This window comes from Typopeltis vanoorti, chromosome 22, assembly GCF_054136105.1.
Source record: "Typopeltis vanoorti isolate ZY-2024b chromosome 22, IOZ_Tvanoo_1.0, whole genome shotgun sequence".
NCBI classification, from domain to species: Eukaryota; Metazoa; Arthropoda; class Arachnida; order Uropygi; family Thelyphonidae; genus Typopeltis; species Typopeltis vanoorti.
Window position 1 is genome coordinate 52,531,310 of NC_143570.1, and position 6,693 is coordinate 52,538,002.

The 6,693-nt window shown below is 34.9% G+C and overlaps 1 protein-coding gene across 3 annotated transcripts in view; it reads right to left on the minus strand.

The window, feature by feature from the left end:
- Nucleotides 1–5,206, minus strand: part of LOC150094419 (putative peptidoglycan muropeptide transporter SLC46) — an 84,200-nt gene extending 78,994 nt beyond the window's left edge. For all 3 annotated transcript variants that reach the window (XM_090411957.1, XM_090411960.1, XM_090411958.1), the window contains exon 1: nucleotides 5,052–5,206. The gene's annotated coding sequence lies outside the window, so the exon portion shown is untranslated. The remainder of the gene's footprint in view (nucleotides 1–5,051) is intronic.
- Between the last annotated feature and the right edge of the window lie 1,487 nt (nucleotides 5,207–6,693).

The window sequence follows — 6,693 nt, forward strand, 5'->3', positions numbered from 1 at the left end:
GGTGCCAAGAGAAAGCTGCTCAGAACGCTATGAATATATGGGGTAAATGGAACACTATACAGAGCAATACACAGTTTATACATAAATTATAAGTCAGCAGTTGGAAATTAAGGAAGTACGGGAAGGTGATTTGATAATATCAGGCATAAGCAGGACTACACACTTTCTCCACTCTTATTCATCATTTGTATGGATCTCATTATGAAGGAATAAATATAAAAGACATCAGCTAATGCCTTTAATTACCTTATAGGGAGTAGGCAAGGCCTTTAATCTAGCTTTCTGGAGAAAGAATGGGCAGTTCAATCTCCACTGGTAGTCAATCAGAGATAGCTGGCCCATGTCTAATTATAGGTGGCACAGATGAAAAGACGAAGCTAAAAAGTGCTGCCATCTCTTGGTACCTAACCCTAACATGATATGTTACTGTTTGAAATAATGTGGTTCTACAGTCGATTTTCTCGAGTTTACGGGACGAAAAACTCGAAGATAGGCTTAGAGAAAGTTCCTCCAGTCGGCGACTAGACTTGGTTTACTTAAGTTTACCTTCGGGCAGCCTAGCACAGAGGATGCAAGCGTCACTTCCACTGAGTTACACTAGAAAGTGGCATTAAACCTGACATCAGAATCTGAGATATCAAACTTACCTTTTTGATTTATATAGACAGATTATAAACTCCTAAACAAATCCAATGCGTCTCCAGATTCTTTAACTAAGTTGAATAACAGCTGTAACAAATGTGGCATGAAATTAGCAAATAAAAGACCAAAGTATAAAAATACGAAGGAAGAATATGGAAAACTTGAAATGCATTCCTTTATTGGTTAATGTATAGAATAAGTAAAATAATTCAGATATTTTGGCACAGTTTTAGTGAAAATGACAAACTAAATGTGGAAGTAGACAACAGAATAAGCAAAGTTGATATGGTGTGTGTGTGCATATAGTGAAACCAATTGAACAAATTTATATGGAAAATTAGAGAGAAATTAGCCAAAACTAAAGTAGCAATATACGAGACAGTATTCAAACGAATAACTTAACGACCTGATAGTAGCATTAGAAATAAAACATGGAGTGATGTTTTATTTCAGAGAAATAAAACATTGATGGCGTCAATGGCAGAATCGTGTTAAACTGAAGATTTAAGAAATAACTAGCATTTTAGCATTCAGGAATATCTGAGCAGAACTAATCGTAGGTAGTATGGTTAGTAAAACAGAATGGGGTAGGAAAGGTTAGCAAAACAACTGTTTTTGCTAATCTTTGCCAAGAAGGCAAGAAAAAGACCAGCAATAGAGAACTTTTAAGATCTGACAATATTAGAGTGCTCAGTGACAGACTAATTCGGAAGAAAATTACTGACAAAAGTTAGTAATAATGTAAAATTAATCGCATAGTATCAGATATCAGAAAAACTGATGTTGATGATTAAGTTGTTTTTTGTAATTAATACAAAAACAATGGGAAATTTTTTGTGATATGATTTTAATGTGTTCAAATGTTTCTTTATAGATGATTTTTTTAAAAAAAATGTTTCGTGTGATTTAATTTTTTTTTTTAAGTTTTGAGTGCGGCATACCCACAGGATTCGAGTTCCACAGCTGATTACGGACCCTTGAATAAAGCAGCTCGGACTACTTTTTGGGTAGCACAGAAGCAAAGAGGATAAAAAATATATATATTCCAGATAATAAAAAATATACAGACAACCAGAAAACTCTCAATATCTCTCCAATGGTTTAAAGATTTTTTTTTTTTTTTTTTTTTTTTGCAGGGAAAAAAAAAAAAAACTACGTAATCATGCCCTTCCTCCTACCGTTTTCTGCCGATAAGGCCAACCTTGAAAATCGTGTGGCACAGTCACACGATGAGAGACAATAAATTAAAAAAAAAAAGAAGAAAAAAGAGGAATGAATGAAAAATAATATTTTAAAATTATTTTTCATTCATTAATAAAGCAGCTGCTTTATTAATTTACGTAATTAATACCGTGTCAAACTTTCACTCAATGGAAGAAAAAAATTTCGGAGTTTCCAGAAAAATTTTTCTGTCACACCCGTCAGAGATCGCTTCAATACATTACCTGATAATTTGTGAAACAGACGCCAGTTTACAGTGTGGATGGGCAGTACTTGCACTTTTCCTGCGGCGGGTGGGGCCCGAGTGTTCCAGGTCCTTTCTCATTGTTTTGGGGCCCTTAAATAGGCCCTAATTTTTCAGCACCCCAGTTAGAGCCTCGTGCGCTTGTGCATAAGTACGGACCAGGATTTAAAGTAATTATATGGTGATTAAATAGGGTACCAAAACACCTGTATTGAAGTTTTGTACACTATTAATGAGCAGCTGCATTACAACTTACAATAGGATTTTTTTGTCACCAACTATTTTTTTTTCTCCCGTGGAGTAATACAGAAGAGGTATACATGAAAGGGTAAATCAATCCAAAAAAATATGATTCAATGAATCTCACTGGGTGATAAGATGTGAACTTGATTTGAATACTTGCAGTATGATAGGCAGCAGTAAAAAGATGGATTGTTTACTGCACTTATACCACGTATAGCTAAAAACTACTTTACCTTAAAATAAAGAAAAAAATGAATTTCGAAGTTAAATGAACATATCCATCGCATCTTAATAGCAATCAAGCAATAGCTCCTAAAAAGTAATATTTTGGGAGATATTACTTTTTTATTGGTTTCGAATTTAAAATTGGTGCATTATTTCGTGTTTAACGCGAATCTCTTAAATATGTCGTTTTGAAACCTTCCTCCCACATTATTTTTAAATGATTTTAAATGTGAACCACTTGAAAACTAAGTATATTTCGGGTATTAAATTAAAGAGAGAATATTAATGATACTGCTATCTACTGAAGACGATACTATGAAAATCTCTCTCTGTGTGTCTCTCTTCCTGTCTCTTGATCAAAGTAACACTCGGAATTAAAAAAAAAAAAAAAAAAAAAAAAAAAAAAAAAAAAAAAAATTCCATTTCCTGAATCTCAAAGAAAAAGCAGCAGAAATATCTTCAGTTATAGTTTAAACATACGCTGACAACAGTAAATAAAGCAGCTGTTCATTTTAACATGAAAATATATAACATAATATATAATATATTAGTCTATTATAAAAAGTTAGTAAATTACTAACGCATGACTGACCCTTCACAAAGCCATGTTGTCTCATACAGTATCATATTCTTATTCACCCATTCTTGAATTCTCTTTTTGACCAATTTTTCCAGTGCTTTCACCACCGCGCCTAAGATACTGATTGGTCTGTAATCTGCTACTGCAGTCTGAGAACCTTCTTTATGCAAGGGAATTACTCTGCCCTCTTTCCACTCCCTCGGAACTCTACCAGAAATGAGACTTAAATTAAAGAACCTAGTCAGAGGCATTGTTAGTTTCCTAATACATTCTCGCAAAACCTGAGCTGATATCCCACTTAATCTTACAGCTGTACTTATATTGAAATTCTGCAATATCCTAAAAACCTCCAATTCATCCACCTCTGTTCCCGCATCAGAGTCTGTCACATATGTCATAGCAGTGACTTTGTAAAGTGGTCACTCAGTAACTCAACTATTTCATCTGCTTCTGTCACCTCGTGACCATCAGCACTCATTAAGGTCAATCTTCAATAGTTATTCTTCCTCTTACTTGCCACGTAACGAACGACCTCTTAGGGATTTCCTTTGACCTGCTTGGCAAGATTCTTCTCGTAATCTGATTTTGCCTTCCTTATCATGCTGGCCAGCTTTCTTGCCTGAGCCTTGTACTGTTCACGAATTTGCTTGTCACCTTTCTCCTTATACAATATATCCTCCACAGCATTCTTTTTCTGAAGCTCATGCTTAATGATATTACTTATCCATCTAACTCCTACCTAATCAACCCTCCTTACCTTACAATTTAATGTTGCTTCCTCTAGATGATCCACAACTATCCCCCATTCATTACTAACATCCTTCTCTTGCAGTGTTTTATGCTATGACACAGATTTAAGCTTCCTCCTAAGTTTGTCATAATCACCTGCCTTGTACTTCCACATATACCCCTTCTCGACAGAGTATTCTTCGTGTTTTACCATCTCCCAAGTGAAGACCGCATAGTCACTTTCGCCAATAGGAGGCAATGTTGCCACCTTGGTTATGGATAGTTTTTCTGATCCTATGACCAGGTCCAATACTGTCACACCATTAGTTTCCTCCATCACACGCTGACTTAAGTAATTATCTTTCAGTCGGTGAATAAATTCCATTTTCTTCCTGTCATGTGATCTTTCTTCCTTCCAGTCTATATCTCCATAATTGAAGTTCTTCCATAATACTCACTCGACCTGCATTCGTAATAATTTGCTGATGCTTGTCTTTCAGAACATCCGCAGAACCCCTCCTGGCCTATAGCAACAAACAACTAACTGTATATTTTGTCTTACTGGTTTTGATCTCACACCAGACTGCTTCAAATGAACAGCCACCCTCCCCATTCCTAACTTTTCTAGCTTCCCTGAAAATGCTAAACCCTTCACATTCTATCCCTGTAACTGTAATTTATCTATACACAACTTTTAGTTTGTAAAGTATGTTGAGTTAAAAGTAAATAAAGGTAAGTAAAATAAAACAAAACAAAGCCAATCAAGTGAGCCGTGGTATAAATAGAAATTATACGTTGTAACAGAACTACACATCTACCATAGTAGTTCAGTAATATTTCCTCTACGGTTTCCATGGAAACTTTTATGCCATGGCCATGGAGTTTGCGCAGCTGGCAGACCGCCAAGTTAACGATTCCAGTCTTTATTACAATAGACAAATTCATGAATTTTAATTATTCAGACAAAAAACAAGAAGCAAAATTTGAAGTCTTTAACTGATGAAATTATACTAGCCCGAGAATGCTGCGTCGGTGCAAGGATAATTTCGCAGTCTTGCTGTTATCTTAAGTGATATTAAATTGAAATAGCTTAGCGCAAGGTTTATGTGCACAACGGGCTGGGGCAGCCGTGACTTCGATATTTCTAATACAACAAATTTAACTTACCTAATATGATATAGAAGCCATTGCGTGTTTGTAGTACTATCAAACTTGGTCAATCAATACAACAAACACACATCTGTCTTTCTCTCTGTCCACGGAATAAAAAACTCGAAGAATCGCTGCTGATTTTATTAGATTGTTGTTCCCCGTCACTAAAACACATCACGTGCGATAACGACGAGTTGGTGATATATTTTTTGCAACCCAACGACAGGTTTTTATCACTTATCGGTATAGCAAAGGCGTGAGGTAATGCGCATTACTTCGCGTGAATGAAAGGCAACTACTAGTTACATTTGAAAGACAGTGAAATTTGAATACAATCACTGATTTCTAGTATTTCAATTTTATCAGTGAAATTCTAATATTTGAAATTAAAATTATGCTGAAATTGCAGGACAGGTAGTATAAATAAAAAAAATTAAATCAATTTACTTTAGAACTAATTTCAATTTATCTTTACTTTTAAAATGTTTCGTTTTTATGCTGTCTAGTGGTTCTGGAATCCGTTTTAAAGAACTTTTTTGTACTAGTCATATAAAACATTGGTAACAACGTATCTAAGGTAGTGATACCCCTCCCCCCCCATTGTAGTTTCTGGCAAAAACATTCGCCACAAGTAATCAAGAATGAATATTTGTTTTTCAAAAGAGAGGTGTACTTTTTTATATAAGTGAATATCCAAGATAATAACTGTTGCAATAAAAATTGAATTATATTTGTATGTATAAATATAAAAGAATATTTATTAAACTACAAGAATATATTTTTAATCCGCAATCGTTTGCTTTTTTTTAAGAAAGATTTTAAAATCATACGTATGCACATAACATATACGTATACGTATAATCATAACACATGTCATTAATGTGATAACTGGCATTATTTTTCTTGAAATCAAAATATTCAAAAACAAAAGTACAATTTTCTCGTAACCGTGACGTTTTACTACGGCAGAACAAGCGCAATACGCAAGGGCGGAAAGCGGAGGATAGTAGCTTCTTCTCGTGAACGTTCAATATTCGGAATGTTTAGAGCGTGATCCTCCCCAAGAGTAGATCGAAGTATACGAGTCTCATAAACGTATTATTTTTATTAAGGATTTTTAATTTTTTCCCCGCAAAATTAAAAGTTCTACATATATTTAGAAGCGAACATTTGCAACACCAGAAGTGTTGCAAATGTTCACAAATGGCCTTCTTGCTACGTGCTAATTTGTAAACACCAGAAGTTTTTGCAAATTAGCCACAAATGGCCTTCTTGCTACGTGGAGATGAGGTTGGACACCAGTGACTAAAAGGATAAAATCTGGGAATCTACAGTACAGTTACGATTAGGCAAACGGGTCGGGGATGGTCGGAAAACAGGCGGCTATCGGAAGAAGCAGCTGATACAACATGATAATCTATAATGTATTTGTGATTAACCAACTTTAAAAACGGTAAATGGCCGAATAAACGAAAATGTCAGTTAATACACAATATGTAGATATCCAACACAAAGACGTAAAGCGATCAAATTCAAAGCTTGAGAGAGAGAAGCTGTTTGGGGAAAAAAAAAAAAAAATGTAAAAAATATTGTAGACCAAAACGTCACTGATTAGTTTTGACACGATACATGTTAGAATCCATTCGGCAGCGTCAAT